This window comes from Tursiops truncatus, chromosome 7 (genome assembly GCF_011762595.2).
Source record: "Tursiops truncatus isolate mTurTru1 chromosome 7, mTurTru1.mat.Y, whole genome shotgun sequence".
Classification (NCBI taxonomy): domain Eukaryota; kingdom Metazoa; phylum Chordata; class Mammalia; order Artiodactyla; family Delphinidae; genus Tursiops; species Tursiops truncatus.
Window position 1 is genome coordinate 103132187 of NC_047040.1, and position 16462 is coordinate 103148648.

At 42.4% G+C, this 16462-nt stretch overlaps 1 pseudogene; it reads right to left on the minus strand.

Moving 5' to 3' along the window:
• Nucleotides 1-15103: 15103 nt before the first annotated feature.
• LOC101339676 (TIP41-like protein) lies at nucleotides 15104-15761 on the minus strand (annotated as a pseudogene).
• Nucleotides 15762-16462: the final 701 nt, after the last annotated feature.

A 16462-nucleotide genomic window follows, 5' to 3' on the forward strand; every position in this document is an offset into this window, starting at 1 on the left:
TATCTCCTTGGGTTTATCCTGTATGGGACTCGCTGTGCTTCCTGGACTTGGGTGGCTATTTCCTTTCCCATGTTAGGGAAGTTTTCAACTATAATCTCTTCAAATATTTTCTCGGGTCCTTTCTCTCCCTCTTCTCCTTCTGGGACCCCTATAATGCGAATGTTGTTGCACTTAATGTTGTCCCAGAGGTCTCTTAGGCTGTCTTCATTTCTTTTCATTCTTTTTTCTTTATTCTGTTCCACAGCAGTGAATTTCACCATTCTGTCTTCCAGGTCACTTATCCATTCTTCTGCCTCAGTTATTCTGCTATTGATTCCTTCTAGTGTAGTTTTCATTTCAGTTATTGTATTGTTCATCTCTGTTTGTTTGATCTTTAATTCTTCTAGGTCTTTGTTAAACATTTCTGGCATCTTCTCAATCTTTGCCTCCATTCTTTTTCCGAGGTCCTGGATCATCTTCACTATCATTATTCTGAATTCTTTTTCTGGAAGGTTGCCTATCTCCACTTCATTTAGTTGTTTTTCTGGGGTTTTATCTTGTTCCTTCATCTGGTATATAGCCCTCTGCCTTTTCATCTTGTCTCTCTTTCTGTGAATGTGGTTTTTGTTCCACAGGCCGCAGGATTGTAGTTCTTCTTGCTTCTGCTGTCTGCCCTCTGGTGGATGAGGCTATCTAAGAGGCTTGATGGGAGGGACTGGTGGTGGGTAGAGCTGGCTGTTGCTCTGATGGGAAGAGCTCAGTAAAACTTTAATCCGCTTGACGGCTGATGGGTGGGGCTGGGTTCCCTCCCTGTTGTTTGTTTGTCCTGAGGCAACCCAACACTGGAGCCTACCCGGGCTCTTTGGTGGGGTTAATGGCGGACTCTGGGAGGGCTCACACCAAGGAGTACTTCTCAGAACTTCTGCTGCCAGTGTCCTTGTCCTCATGGTGAGCCACAGCCACCCACTGCCTCTGCAGGAGACCCTCCCTCACTAGCAGGTAGGTCTGGTTCAGTCTTCCCTGGAGGTCACTGCTCCTTCCCCTGGTTCCCGATGCGCACACTACTTTGTGTGTATCCTCCAAGAGTCTCTGTTTCCTCCAGTCCTGTCAAAGTCCTGCAATCAATTTCCACTAGGCTTCAAAGTCTGATTCTCTAGGAATTCGTCCTCCTGTTGCCAGACACCCAAGTTGGGAAGCCTGACATGGGGCTCAGAACCTTCACTCCAGTGAAGTGGACTTCTGTGGTATAAGTGTTCGCCAGTCTGTGAGTCACCCACCCACCAGTTATTGGATTTGATTTTACTGTGATTGCGCCCCTCCTACCGTCTCATTGTGACTTCTCCTTTGTCTTTGGATGTGGGGTATCTTTTTTGGTGAGTTCCAGTGTCTTCCTGTTGATGATTGTCTAGCAGCTAGCTTTGATTCTGGTGTTCTCACAAGAGGGAGTAGTGGCATTCCTTTAGTGTGTCCTATGGAATCCAAAGTGCAGAAATCAGGTCTGCAGAAGGTGCTGGAGCCTTACTCCCACAGCACCAGTGTTCTCTCCTATCTTTCTTCTCTTCTCCCTTTCTCCTTTTTTGCAACTCTTGACTTTTAAGCCTATTGTTTTGTTAAAGAGGTTGTGGCCTGGTCACCTTTTGCTCTGGAGCAGTGAGCCCCAGTCCAAGAAATGGGGGGTTGCAAATAGAAAAGGAGGAGATGGGGTTAAAATGCCTTGATGGAATATCGACAAGATATCATCCCTGTAACTGTGTCTTGGAAATGAGTGAGAACCTGGCCATCCAAATGGTCACATTAACTTGAGTAACTGCCATCTGTAAGTGACATGCGAAAATGGAAGGATGTACCAGATGGTTCATAACTGCTGTGGCGATGGTGTGCTCACAGAATTAATGGTGAACAATGATTAGAGTGCTGATGGATGGTACTTCGAACACCAGGAGCTGCAGTGAACAAACTCTGTCATCATTGGAAAAGAAAAAACAGCAAGAGGGGATGTCAAAGTTTGCGTTCACTGAAGTTCCCATATGGATCCAAGATTGTTGCCGTGATTATTTCTGCTCCATGAGAACCGTCTGCTTTCTCATACTAGCATCATTTAACATCAAAAGGACAGGGCATCAGCCTTAAATTAGGAAAAAAATGAGTAGCTAGAACTAATGAGAAGGGGAATGTTGATCTTCATTTATTAGTTTCCATTCTCCCAGTTATTAAAATAGACCCATGTACTCTAACCCCCTACTCACCTTTGTCCATCCAACCCTGGTAATACGTCCCTCCCTCTCTCTCCCTCCCCACCTCCCTTGCTTCTGCTCTCTTTCCCTCTCTCCTTCCCTCCTGTTCTCTTTTCCATTCTTCTGTCATCCTGTTCCAAACCCTCTGACTGCTTCAGCTCCCTTTCCTTTGGTGTGCCTGTTACAAGTGATCATCACTATACAAATTAGCATTTGACTTAAAAAACAAAAACAAGAAAACAAAACTGATAGGAAACTGAAGCCCAGCAAGGCTGCCATTGAAGCCCCGCTGCCAGGCCATGCACTGACCTCCAGAAGGACACAGATGGCTGTCTTTCCTGTCATGATGACACGCCTAAAGCCCCAGTCGGCCTTGTGCATTTCTCCTTCTGTTGAGGGCTCACTCCTTCTCCACTTCAGTTCAAGTGGTTCTGGTGGGACTGAGCCCACTTTCCAGATGCAGGGGTGAGTCTATGACTTAAGTGACCCCATGGTCAACTTTGGGGAAAGGCTGAAAGGGACCTTGGCTCAGAGGAAAGGAGAGACAAGAGCCAGGAGAGTGACCTAGGGTCCAGATGCTACTGTTTGACATCCTGGATCCAGCTGTACCTGAACTCATCCTGTGAATTTCCCAGTTACATGAACCAATTAATAAAAACACAATGAATGGAAAACAAAATAGTGCTATACACTGTTTTATGTTATTTTAAAAATTATTTCTAATATTTTAAAGTCATCTTCTCTACAGGGTGACATATGCTTCCACTGAAAACAATCCAGTGTTCCTATTCTCTGACATTAGTAAATGTTAAATGAATATTTCATGACTGGCTAATAATTATGAGAATAACAATAATAGTTATTTAAAAATATTGTGGCCTAAATAGTGTTGAGGGCAGAGCTTTGGTTTTTGGCTCTTGTTTTTTTTTTTTTTTTTGCGGTACGCGGGCCTCTCACGGCTGCAGCCTCTCCCGTTGCGGAGCACAGGCTCCAGACGCGCAGGCCCAGTGGCCATGGCTCACGGGCCCAGCTGCTCTGCGGCATGTGGGAGCCTCCCGGACCGGGGCATGAACCCGTGTCCCCTGCATCGGCAGGCGGACTCTCAACCACTGCGCCACCAGGGAAGCCCTTTGGCCCTTGTTTTGCTTTGTTTTTTCTTAGGCCCTTTCTAAGTGCTTCATGGTATCAGGAAGTAAGTGAAATGAGATGAGTTTGGGGTTAAGCTTGGAGTTTTGTCATTGTCATCATCGTCTCATGATCAACACGGTTACCACTCAACGACTGAACACTTAAATTTTTGTCAGATATGTTTTCCTACTCAGTCCTCAAAATAGTCTTAATGACATTTTGTAAATGAGAAAACAGTACTCCAGAGAGGTTACTGACTTTACTTTTAAGTCATCAAATAATAAAATTAATATTATGTGTCAAGAGTAATCTGAGGTTGTACGAATATGATCACGTATTATTCTCAAGACAATCTTCGTGAGGGAAGGTATCTTTGTCCCCATTTCACAGGTGAGAAAAATGAGGATCTCAGTGAGCTTATTAACTTCATTAGTCAAGTAATGACTGAGCTCAAATTTTGTGCCCAAATACTGTGCAGGATACTAAGGATACAGCAGTGGAAAAGTCAGACACGGTTGTCGGCTGTCTGGAATTTAGAGTCTAGCAGGAGAACAAGCTAGTGGTGGGTCATAGCATCCCGGTTCATCCCAGTGTACACACTCAACCATGGTGGAGCTCAGCGAGTGGACCCAGGTGCAGGTGATTGACTTTGTATCCTGATGCTGCCCTAAGATTCTGGCAAGAGTGACCCAACTCTGGGCCCTATGCTTTAGAGAGTCCTGTGTATCACAGACACACAAAGTAAGTTTAATTGAGAACACATTGTGCTTTCTGTCTCTTGGAGCTCAGGACTGGCATCTAGTGATTTATATCCTTTAAACATCCAATCTCATGACTAACACCTTTCAGGCTCCAGGGAAACACTCCTTCATAACTTTTATCTTCCATCCTCAACATAACAGTTGACTGTTGGAAGGTAACCAGGTCTGTAGGCTGTGCCGCTGCAGATTTTGGAGATGAACACTGCTTTGGGAGACAAGGAGGATTTGAGTTGCAGAAGCACTTGGTAAAGGAAAAGAGAAGCTAATTCAGTTGTCAAATTTTCCCTTGAAGACAGAGTAATTAATTTGTCAGATTCTCTCTCTCAGAACACGTGAATACAGCAGAGTCTTGCAAAACAAAGTGTCATTTTCCCCTAGTGTCGACACCCATTTTCTTTCTTCTTTTCATGTTCCAATTAGAAGGACTCTCCAATTAGGCCATGATTCACAAACACTGCACACCATGGCTGAGGAACGTTTTGCAATATTGTATGTATGTCTAGATGTAACACTGTAACACACCATACTCTTCTTTGCATCGACATTTAGATAGATAATGAATGCCAGAATCATAAATAATTTTATATTTAGATGAATCATTTTAAAGATTTAATTAACTTTTGAAAAAGTTTAGAAAGAGCTTTATTTAAGTACATCTGATTTTAAAAATGGATATTGGTTACATGTAATTTTACATTGCCTTAACTTTAATAGATAATTTAATCTATTTTTAAAAAATTTAATCTATTTTTGAAGAAAAAGAACTTTTTGGAAAATTTAGGAAAACTAACCAAAATTTTTCATTGACATGTTTGAAGAAAATAGATTCAAATTTTCTTTACATTGAATACAATTCTGTTTTGTTTTAAAATTCCTTATATCATTACTGATAATAGAAGACAAGTGATGTATAAACCTTTAACGTATGATATTTTTAAAAATTTTTATTTATTTTATTTTTATTTTTGGCTGCGTTGGGTCTTTGTTGCTGCACGTGGGCTTTCTCTAGTTGCGGCGAGCAGGGGCTACTCTTCATTGCAGTGAGTGCTCATTGTGGTGGCTTCTCTTGTTGTGGAGCAAAGGATCTAGGTGTGCAAGCTTCAGTAGTTGCAGCACGTGGGCTCAGTAGTTGTGGCTCATGGGCTTAGTTGCTCCGCGGCATGTGGGACCTTCCCGAACCAGGGCTTGAACCTGTGTCCCCTGCATTGGCAGGAGGATTCTTAACCACTGTGCCACCACGGAAGTCCTAACATATGATTTTAAAAAAATAAAATAAAGAGAATTAGGAAAGTAGAAAGGGGCAGGATTGGTGGTGAAGTGAAGAGTGGGGGCTTTGCATGTTCAATAAACCAGAGCTATTTGGAGATATGGGCTCACACAATAATTTTTTTTAAATGGAAATATACTTGATACACAATATTATGTTAGTTTCAGGTGTATTACATAGAGATTTGACATTTGCATACATTATGAAGTGATCACCACGATAGGTCTATTAACCATCTGTCTCCATGCAAAGTTATTACAATATTATGAACTGTATTCCTTACACTGTATGTTACATCCCTGTGGCTCATTTATTTTATGACTGGAGGTTTGTACCTCTTAATCCCCTTCACCTATTTCACCTCCCCCTCCCCACGTTTGTTCTCTGTATCTTTTCATTTTATTTTTGTTTTATTTTTTAAAAATTTTATTTTTATTTATTTTTACTTTTTTGGGGGGGCAAAGAAGAATGAGTTTTATTTTGGACATGCTCTTCTTCCTCCCCTGAGTGTCCCTGCCTCTTCTGATCTCAGGTACAAGCTGTTTTTTTTTTTTTAATATCTTTATTGGAGTATAATTGCTTTACAATGTTGTTCTTGTTTTATTTTTAAGATTCCACATAGAAGTGAGATCATATGTTGTTTGTCTTTCTCTGTCTGACTTACTTCACTGAGCATGATACCCTCTAGATCAATCCATTTGTAGCAAATGGCAAGATTTCATTTTTTATGGCTAATATTCCATCATAGATATATACCACAAATTCTTTACCAATTGGAAATTTAGATTCCTTCCATATCTTGGCTATTGTAAATAATGCTGCAATAAACATTGATGTACATATATCTTTTTGAGTTAGTGTTTTTGTTTTCTTCATGTAAATACCCAGAAGTGAAATTGCTGGATCATATGGTAGTTCTAGTTTTAATTTTTTGAGGAACCTCTATACTGTTTTGCATAGTAGCTGAACCAATTTACATTCCCATCAACAGTGCACAGGGGTTTCCTTTTCTCTCCATCCTGGCCAACACTTGCTTTTTCTTATCTTTTTGATAATAGCCATTCTGGCAGGTGTGAGGTGATATCTCGTTGTTTTTGATTTGCATTTCCCCAATGATTAGTGATGTGGAGCATCTTTTCATGTGTCTGTTGGCTATCTGTCTTCTATGGAAAAATATGTATTCAGGTCTTCTGCCCATTTTTTAATCAGTTTTTTTAAAAATTAAGTTTGTTTGTTCAATATTGAGTTGTATGAGTTCCTTGTATATTTTGGATGTCAGCCCCTTATTGAATATATCATTTGCAAATATCTTCTCCCATTTAGTAGGCTGCCTTTTCATTTTGTTGATAGTTTCCTTTGCTGCTCAAAAGCATTTTAGTTTGTTGTAGTCCCATTTGTTTATTTTTGCTTTTATTTCCCTTGCCTGAGGAGACAGATACAAAAAAATTTTGCTAAGACCGATGTCAAAGAATGTAATGCTATGTTTTCTTCTAGGAGTTTTATGGTTTCAGGTCTTACATTTAAGTCTGATTCATTTTGAGTTTATTTTTGTGTATGGTGAAAGTAGTTCAATTAGATTCTTTTGCATGTAGCCGTTCAGTTTTCCCAACACCATTTACTGGAGAGGTTGTCTTTCCCCCATTGTATATTCTTGCCTCCTTTGTCATAGAATAATTGAACATAAAAGTGTGAGTTTATTTCTGAACTCTGTTCTGTTCTACTGATCTATGTTTCTGTTTTGGGGCTAGAACCATAGCGTTTTGATCACTGTAGCTTTGTATGATAGCTTGAAGCCAGGGAGTGTGATATCTCCAGCTCTGTTCTTTCTCAAGATGGAGATGAATTACGGATGCATGGATGTTTCAATATCTGTAAGTCAATCAACGTGATACCACAATAACAAACTGAAGAATAAAAATTGTATGGTCTTCTCAGTAGATGCTGAAAAGATGCTGATGAAATTCAACATTCATTTATGATAAAAACTCTCAACAATGTCAGGATAGAGAGGACACACTTCAACGTTACAAAGGCCATATATGATAAACCCCCAGCTAATATCATAATCTGGTGAAAAGCTGAAAGCATTTCCTCTAAGAACTAACTCTTTGTTGAAATTCTCTCTATGTTCATCCATTCTTCTCCCGAGTTTGGTGAGCATCTTTTTAATAATTTCTTTGAACTCTTTATTGGGTAGATTGCTTATCTCCACTTTGGTTAGCTCCCTTTCTTTCTTTCTTTCTTTCTTTCTTCCTTCCTTCCTCCCTCCCTTTCTTTCTTTCTTTCCTTTTTTCTTCTTTTTACAAATATTGCACTCCTTTCTTTTTTAAAGAAACATTTATTTATTTATTTATTTGGCCATGCCATGCATCTTGTGGGACCTTAATTCTCCGACCAGGGATTGAACCTGGGGCCCTGGTAGTGGAAGCACAGTGTCCTAACCACTGGTCCACCAGGGAATTCCCTGTTTAGTTCTTTTTCTGAGGCTATGTCTTGTTACTTTGTTTGAAGCATATTTCTGTCTCCTCATTTTTCCCTGTTCTGTGTTTATTTCTATGTGTTAGGTAGGTCAGTTATGTTTCCCAATCTCGGATGGGAGGGCTTATGTAGGAGATGTTCTCTGGGGCCCAGCAGCATGCTCCCCTCTGGTCGGTCACCAGACGTATATGCTCTAGGGGTGCGTCCTGTGTGGCTTGTGTGCCCGCTTCTGTTGGGGTGGGGTGGGCTGACTACTGTAGGTGTGCTGGTAGGCAGGGCTGGCTCCTGGCCTGGTTGGCTGTGAGACCAGGCCACATGCAATGGCTATGGGGTCACTGGAAGGCAGGGTAGGCTTCCTACATGGTTAGCTTTGTGGCCCACGGGGTCCTGGGGCTGGGGCTGGCCCCCTGGAGGGCAGAGCCGGGTCTCCAGCACTAACAGGCTAGAGGGAAGATTTGGAAATTGTGTTTGCCAGCACTGGTGTTATCATGGTAGAGTGAGCGCCCCCAGATGGCTGCCACCAACATCTATGTCCCCTGGGGGAGTCCCAGGTTCCTCCTGCCTCTCCAGGAGGCTCTTAAAGGTCAGCAAGTGTCTGAACCAGGCTCCTCTCAAGCTACCACCTCTGCACTGGGTCTCGGAGCGTGTGAGATTTTGTATGCACCCTTTAAGGGTGGATTATCTGTTTGATGTAGTCCTCCAGTTCTCCTGGACATAAGCCCTGCTGGATTTCCAAGCCAGATGTTCTGGGGGCTCCTATTCCCAGTGCAGGGCTGGGGAACCCAGGTGGGGCTCGGTCCCCTCACTCCTGGGGGAAGACCTCTGAGATTGTAGTGCTCCTCCTCGTGTGGGTCGCCAACTCAGGGGTGTGGGTCCAAACTATACTGTGTCTCTGTCCCTCCTAACATCTCATTGTGGTGTGGTTCCTTTTTTATGTCTTTAATTGTGGAAAATCTTTTCTGCTAGTCTTCAGGTCATTCTCATAGAAAGCTGCTCTGTAAGTCGTGTAATTTTGGCATACACTGATTTGTTAAGATCTTAGTAAGCTGCAAGATCTTTTCAGTGGTTTGAGTGTCTGAAGCAGAACTGACCAACAGAAACAGAAAGCAAGTCACATATGTAATTTAAAATTTTATAGCAGCTACATTAAGAAAGTAAAAAGAAACAAGTGAAATCAATTCTAATAATGTATTTTATTTAACTTATCAAATAGTGACTACAAATGATCATTAATGAGTTAATGAATTTTTCATCCTTAGTCTTAGAAATCTGGTGTGTATTTCACGCAGAGAGCACCTCTTCACATGGACTGGCCACATTGTGGACGCTCAGTGGACGTGTGGCCATGGCGATCAGGGTAGACAGTGTGGGTCTGGAGCCTCATTTGGAATTCTGTGTCTGAGGAGCCTTAGAGATTTATGACCCTCTGAAACCGGGATCCCATGAATGTAGTTCTCCCTGGCTTTCCTCCTGGGCTGCATGGTCAGTTAGCTCTCCTTTACGGCTGGCACGAAGTCAAATCCACAAGATATGAGTGGCCACCCTGAATTTATTTCTCAGAGGATTTGCAGCTCCTATGAAGTAACAGACCAGGGGACCCGGAGTCCCAACCACAGAGGAGGTAAAAATGTATCCCGAAATCCTTGGCCCACAGATTTTTGCTGACAGACATTTCTCTATATCCCAGTAATGGCTATATGGGAGCCAAAAATTGGAAACACCTCATTTTCACAATGAGGTTGGTTATCTCAAAAAGATAACGTCCTGAAAGTGGGTCTTTAGCATCCTTTTGAGTTGGAGAAAACAGTGTTTTTGAAGTGACATTCCAGAACTAATCTTCTGGTTCTGAAGAAAATGAACATTTTCACAGTCAAAGAAGGTGTCAGGAATTTGAATTTCGAACTTGACTGCTTAGGAATAAAGATCAGAATTTCAACTAGGAATGTGCCCAATCCATCTGTATCTCTCAGCATTTGCTGCGACCACTTTCTTTTTATACATTTAAATCTTCCTTCCCTACCTTTACTCACGTTCTGCTGAATGATAATATTCCCTGGAGCCTGATTTAGAAATAAATGGAATGGTTACCAGCTAGCCTTTGGAGTCAGATAGATTTTTTTTTTTTTTTTTGTAGTGGGGTGATCATGGCAAGATATTTCCTCATGGCCAGGAAATAGATAAAAAGATATTTTCTCATATGTAAAGTGGACAATAATCATAGTTCTTATCTCCTAAGTTTTCATGAGGATTAAAAGAAATAATACACATAATGCATTTCGCACAGTTACTGCCCATATCAAGTTAAATAAATGTTGACTGCTATTAAAATCTCTTGAGCACTGGCATCTAACTCGTTGACTAACTGTAGGCTGATGTGAATCTACTTCTTTATATATGAAATTGGTTGATTCCTAAGTAAAAATCTTGACATCCTGACAATTTGATTCTCTCCCATTTGTATGGAGGCTGGGGGGGCGGGTAACACAGAGTGAACCAGCTCAAGGTTCACCACGTTTTGCCATGTATTATTTTTTCCTCTCCATTTGCTTTCTCCTCCTTTTCTGTTCTTCACTATTATCCTCTCACTTTCTTTCTCTTTTCTTCTTGGCTATAACTTAGGGATGTTGGTGCCCTGAATGGGCACGGCTTCACCTCCCGGGGCAATGGCTGGAGATGACTCTCTTAAGCGCTGCCTTTGCATGTTTGTTTATTTTCTTGTAGATGATGTCCATGCAGTAATCCTGAGATGAGAGCTGAACCCTTCGATCAATCCACTGGGCTCAGTGGGGGTTTTCCAGAAATAGTCTCTGATGATGGACTACATGATAATAATTGAAGAGAGAAACGCTCTATTTATAAAGTTGGTGCAGGGCTCGCCCATCCCATCATCCTGGGAAGTGGCTTGGCCCCCAGCCTCTTGGTGAGGCAGTGTAGGTGCTCCTCCACAGGGACACCTGTGGCAGGTGTGACAGGGGACGGTGGAGTGGCTGCTCTGGGAAGAGAAACAGTGGGAAAGGACATCTAGACAAGTCATCTCAGTGAGACCACAGGTGGTTGGGAGGCTGACAAGTGGCACAGGCAAGAGGGCTGGGGATACTGAGGCCCAATGGGGACCAGAAGATCAAAGCCAAGCAGGCGGACGGGACTCAAAGGCCAAATGTCAGGCTGCAGCCGAGTGTGAGGGAGCCCTAGGGATCAGAGGTCAAGGGGAGCTGGTGGTCAGAAGTCAGGAGTGTAACTAGACGTCAACCCTTCATCAGCCGTTTCCTTAGACAGGTGGCCTCCCTCCTGCTTCCTGCTGGGCAAGGTGCTGCTTGCCACGTGGCAGATCAGGGCATGGGGGTGGGTGGAGGTATCGGATTGACTGGTACAGGATTGGGTGAGGGCAGAGTTTGACATTTTGCTGAAAGAACTGGTATTAGATGTGGTTATAGACTGAATGTTTGTGTCCCCCCAGAATTCGTATGTTGAAGCCTCTAACCCCTTGATCTGATTGTATTTGAAGATAAGATCTTTATGGAGGTAATTAAGGTTAAGTGAGGGTATAAGGGTGGGGGGCTGATCTGATAGGATTAGTGTCCTTATAAGAAGAGAAAGATCTCTCTCTCTCTCTCTCCTCCATGTAAGCACATAGCCAGGAGGCAGCCATCTGCAAGTCAAGAACAGGGCTCTCACCAGATCCCATCATGCTGCCGTCCTGATCTCAGACTTCCAGGCTCCAGAGCTGTGAGCAATACATTTTTGCTGTTTATAAGCCATCCAGTCTACGGTATTTTGTTATGGCAGCCCTAGCCCTAGGCTAAGACAGATGTAAGGTTTAGTTTTGGGGTGCATGTAGAGAAGGGAAAGACCATGCACTTGGAGACTCAGGCAGTGAGGGCCAGCTCTCACAGATGTCTGGTCAAGACTGGTATCTCCAGGAAGGGTATTTAGAAAAGCAAGATAGGGTCCCAGCACCTCGGAGATTTGGGAGACCACCAAAGGCAAAACAAAATCTCGTCCCAAAGGAACGGAGTTCTCAGCATTGGAGCACAAGATACAAACAGCACAAGAGCAGGGAAAACTTGGGTCACTCACCGAGGCTGGTCACAGCTCTTTAAACTTGAACTAGAGGGCCTGAGTGGGAAGGGTAAGAGGGGAGAGGGTAAAGTGCACCCAGATGCAGGGAAAGTAGGGTACAGAGGTTGAGGGTGAGCAAGGCCTGACAGCCAACATTTTTGCCTATAGATAAGGGAAGCACATAGGAAGGGCATAAGAGAGAGAAGCTCAGATCTGTGAATGGCTGGATCCTTCCCTTCATTCATGTTTTGTTCAAATATCTCTTGATCATTGTTTGATAATATATAGTATCTGACTATGTGTATATGTGTATCTATGTATAATACAATTATAATATATGTATATGATATGTATGTATATATACACACATACAATGTACAGATGTATATATGTGTAGATACATATGTAGTGTTTATATAGAGTTATTTATTAATACATACATATTTCCCCAGCAGAAGGCCTCTGGTCTGGGCTCGGAGAACACTGTGGTCAGCGGATTAGTCCTAGTATGGGAGGGAGAAGCTGGCTGACAGCATCCTGTTGGATTTACAGGACTGGGGTCTGTTACTTTTTCTTTCTTTCTTTCTTTTTTTTTTGGTAAAACATTATTTAATTAAAGAAAAATCACAAGATTATGTTCCCTTAAAATTTCCATCTTTTATATCAACAAAACAGATTAATGCTCATTGTTAAAAAAAAATCAAATCCTATAAACGTATAGAGTATAAATCATCAGCAATCACAATCTCTATAGATAACACTACCCTTAACATTTAGGAATCTCTACATAACATCTTATATAGATCATACTTGCATTTTAAAAGTCAACATTAATATGCGCATCTTTCCAAATCAGTTAAACAACTTTCTGCCATTAATTTTTTTTTTAACATCTTTATTGGGGTACAATTGCTTTACCATGGTGTGTCAGTTTCTGCTTTATAACAAAGTGAATCAGTCACACATAAAGATATGTTCCCATATGTCTTCCCTGTTGCGTCTCCCTCCCTCCCACCCTCCCTATCCCACCCCTCCAGGCGGTCACAAAGCACCGAGCCAATATCCCTGTGCCATGCGGCTGCTTCCCACTAGCTATCTACCTTACTACGTTTGTTAGTGTGTATATGTCCATGACTCTCTCTCGCCCTGTCACAGCTCACCCTTCCCCCTCCCCATAGCCTCAAGTCTGTTCTCTAGGAGGTCTGCGTCTTTATTCCTGCCTTACCCCTAGGTTCTTCATGACATTTTTTTTTCTTAAATTCCATATATATGTGTTAGCATATGGTATTTGTCTTTTTCTTTCTGACTTACTTCACTCTGTATGACAGACTCTAGGTCTATCCACCTCATTACAAATAGCTCAATTTCGTTTCTTTTTATGGCTGAGTAATATTCCATTGTATATATGTGCCACATCTTCTTTATCCATTCATCCGATGATGCCTGCCATTAATTTTAATGGTTGCATATTTTTCTACTATATGGACTGTAAAAAAATTCATAAACAGAAACCTCAATTAAATAGATTTGGGAGACTAGAATGGGTAGCTCTCATACCCAGCAACCGTAGCAGAACCCAACAGAAAAAAGAAAGACTCCTCTTATTTCCTGGCAAGGGCTCAACCAATGGAAAGTCATGGATTCTCTGTTTATGATAGCACTCCCATTTTCCTTTTCTTCTCTATAAAAGCCTTCTCCTTCCCTTGCTGTGTGGGGGCTTGCACATGGCTCACCATGGTTGCAGACCTGAATTGCAATTTTCTGCTGATTCCGAATAAATCCAACTTTGCTGGAGAAATATCTGGCAGTCTATTTGTTGTAGGCCAACAGGATATAAATGGCCATTTAATCAATGCTCATTCAAGGGGCATTATAGCATCTTACTTCTTTCCTTTTAGGTATTATAAACAATAGCATTGCCATGACTATTTATATGCATACAACTCTATACAGCTGCCTGATTAATATGTGTGGGTTACTGTATGTAAGAATCTTTTGAGGATAAATTCTGAAAGAAAAGTCAATATTGTTGAGTTAAAGTATAAGCATTTCTAAAAATTTAGATTTCATTTTTTCTGAGGGAGTAAAGTGTAGCTTATTTTTAGTATTTTACTATCACTTTTAAAAAGAAAAAATCCATCACAGTGACCATGTCATTCACTTTCAAAGAAAGTGCAGGATTTAGGAAAATACCAATCCAATCACAGCTTACTGGGCTTAAATTCCAGTTCTGCCACCTATTAACTGTATAACATGGGCAAGTTACTTAATCTGTCTTTGCCTTAGTTGTCTCAGCTATAAAACAGAGATAATAATAGCATCTATTTCATAGGGTTGTTAGGAGGGTTAACTATTACTACGATTACCCTGATACTGCTGGTTTCTTCTCTCATTTGTCATTCTATATGATGACAAATATGACGTTAAAAATTCATTCAAAAAGGATAAGCTGCTATAGGGCTTCCCTGGTGGCGCAGTGGTTGAGAGTCCACCTGCCGATGCAGGGGACACGGGTTCGTGGCCCGGTCCGGGAAGATCCCACATGCCGTGGAGCGGCTGGGCCCGTGAACCATGGCCGCTGAGCCTGCGCGCCCAGAGCCTGTGCTCCGCAACGGGAGAGGCCACAGCACTGAGGCCCGCGTACCGCAAAAAAAAAAAAAAAAAAAAAAAGTATAGGCTGCTATAAAGCTACAAGAAGAATTTTCATGACTCAATTTAAGCCTCCCCCCCACTTCCTTCACTTATTTTTTTGAAAACTTCGTATGTTAACAGTTCCTTGAAATGGAGCACAGAGCTTTCAAACATTAAAACAACTATCAAAATAATTGTATAATAAAAATTTCTGGAGGCCATGAGATTGGTATTTCTAATATCAGGACATTACATAAACAACACATACCACAAAAAAAGTAAGCGTTAAGGGACAGTTTTCTTAAACAGATTAAGTTTAAGAGGTTTTTTAAAAGCATCAGACTCCCCTTTACCAGGGAGTGTCTTTCGGAAAACATGTTCAACTTGTAGAACTTTTGGAAAAGAAGATGTAATGTTTCGATAACTGTGCAGTCAACAGTGAATATGACACACCCGATCTTAAAGGTTAGACGAATAGCCATATAATATAAAGCATTACTGCATTTCAAACTGTCAGACTGACAATGTAACAATGCGAACAAGCCCAATGTCAATTAGTACTTTCATTAAATGAGAATAGATACCTCATGGTAAAGTCTTGTGTCATTCATCCTAATAAGCACCCCATCAATTCTCAAGAAAAACCACAACAGCAAGAAAAAGCTAGAAGGCGTTACTCTAATTTTCACACTCAGGCTTGAAACTCCATGATCATGAAGTTCATCCTCAAACAGGAGAACTTCTTCAAAAAACTGAATCTGTTCTCTGGTTTTCAATTTCTCTGTATCTATATGGTCTGTTGTAGGTACAACCTTTAGCTTAAGTGGTTCTCCAAGTAATGTTCCCTTATAATCTGTGTATAGGTCCAATCATACGGTTTAATAACTTCCTTAGGGTGCTACCCTCCGTCCTGCTTTCCTGCCACTCTTTGGCACGGGCTAGTTTAAGCATTCCTTGGTAGTTGTTCACACATCTTAATGCATCTGTAGCATTGAACTCAATCCCAAAGCCGGAGACATGCTGGATTCTTAAAACGTTGTCTCCAAACATCATTTCAGGGAGAGATGGCATATGCAAGTCATCAGCTAACTTCTCCACATCCGCTGACTTCACGATGTGGGTCTTGGACGCCGTCAGCTTCCAGGGCCCAAAGGAGAAGTCCTGGTGGCCGCTCTGGGAGCCGTGGATCATCATGGCCGCGGCGGGGCCCGCGTGGGCCACACGGAACAGGCTGGAGCATTGGCGGCAGTGGCAGCGGCGGCCGACCGGGTCTGCTACTTCTTAAAGGTCAGAGGGGGGACTTGGTATTCTCAGAGCCCTCATGTTCCCTGGCTGCTCTCCTAAAAGTCTGGGCTGGGGGAGGTGCTGGGAGGGCCTGACCTCCATGCAGAGGGTGCCTGTATGCACAGGTCGCCCCAAGTCCATCTTTTCTCCCAGAGATTGAGCAGGATTCCTTGGTCTGGAATGTCTCTGCCTGGCCATAGGGTCCCGCTTTCTCTGGGATCCTCCTGTCTGTGTGTCCAGGCCACGCTTCTGCTCCAGTTCTTGGTCCTCTCTCTGATGATACTAAAACTGAGCAGGACCCTGTTGGGCTCCTGGGCATGGAAGCCTTTCAGACGCTTGTTAATCAGGGAAGGGAGGGTGTGCAGAGATAAGGGAGGAGCAGTCCAAAGAAACAACAGCACAGCTTTGGGGGCAGGGCCCTGGTTCCATCTCAGCTGACACACATAACAATATCTCTGAGCTCTTCTGCAGAGCTAAAACCCCCAACAAATGGAAGATGTTAACTACTTGATGAAGCATTCTTCATTCCAGAGAGAAGTCACAGTTTGACAGCCTCGAGAACCAGAGAATCTCATCAGCAACCCGGCAGCCCTTGAACCACTGCTGTAAAACTCCTCACCAAATCCTCCTGGGTTGGGACA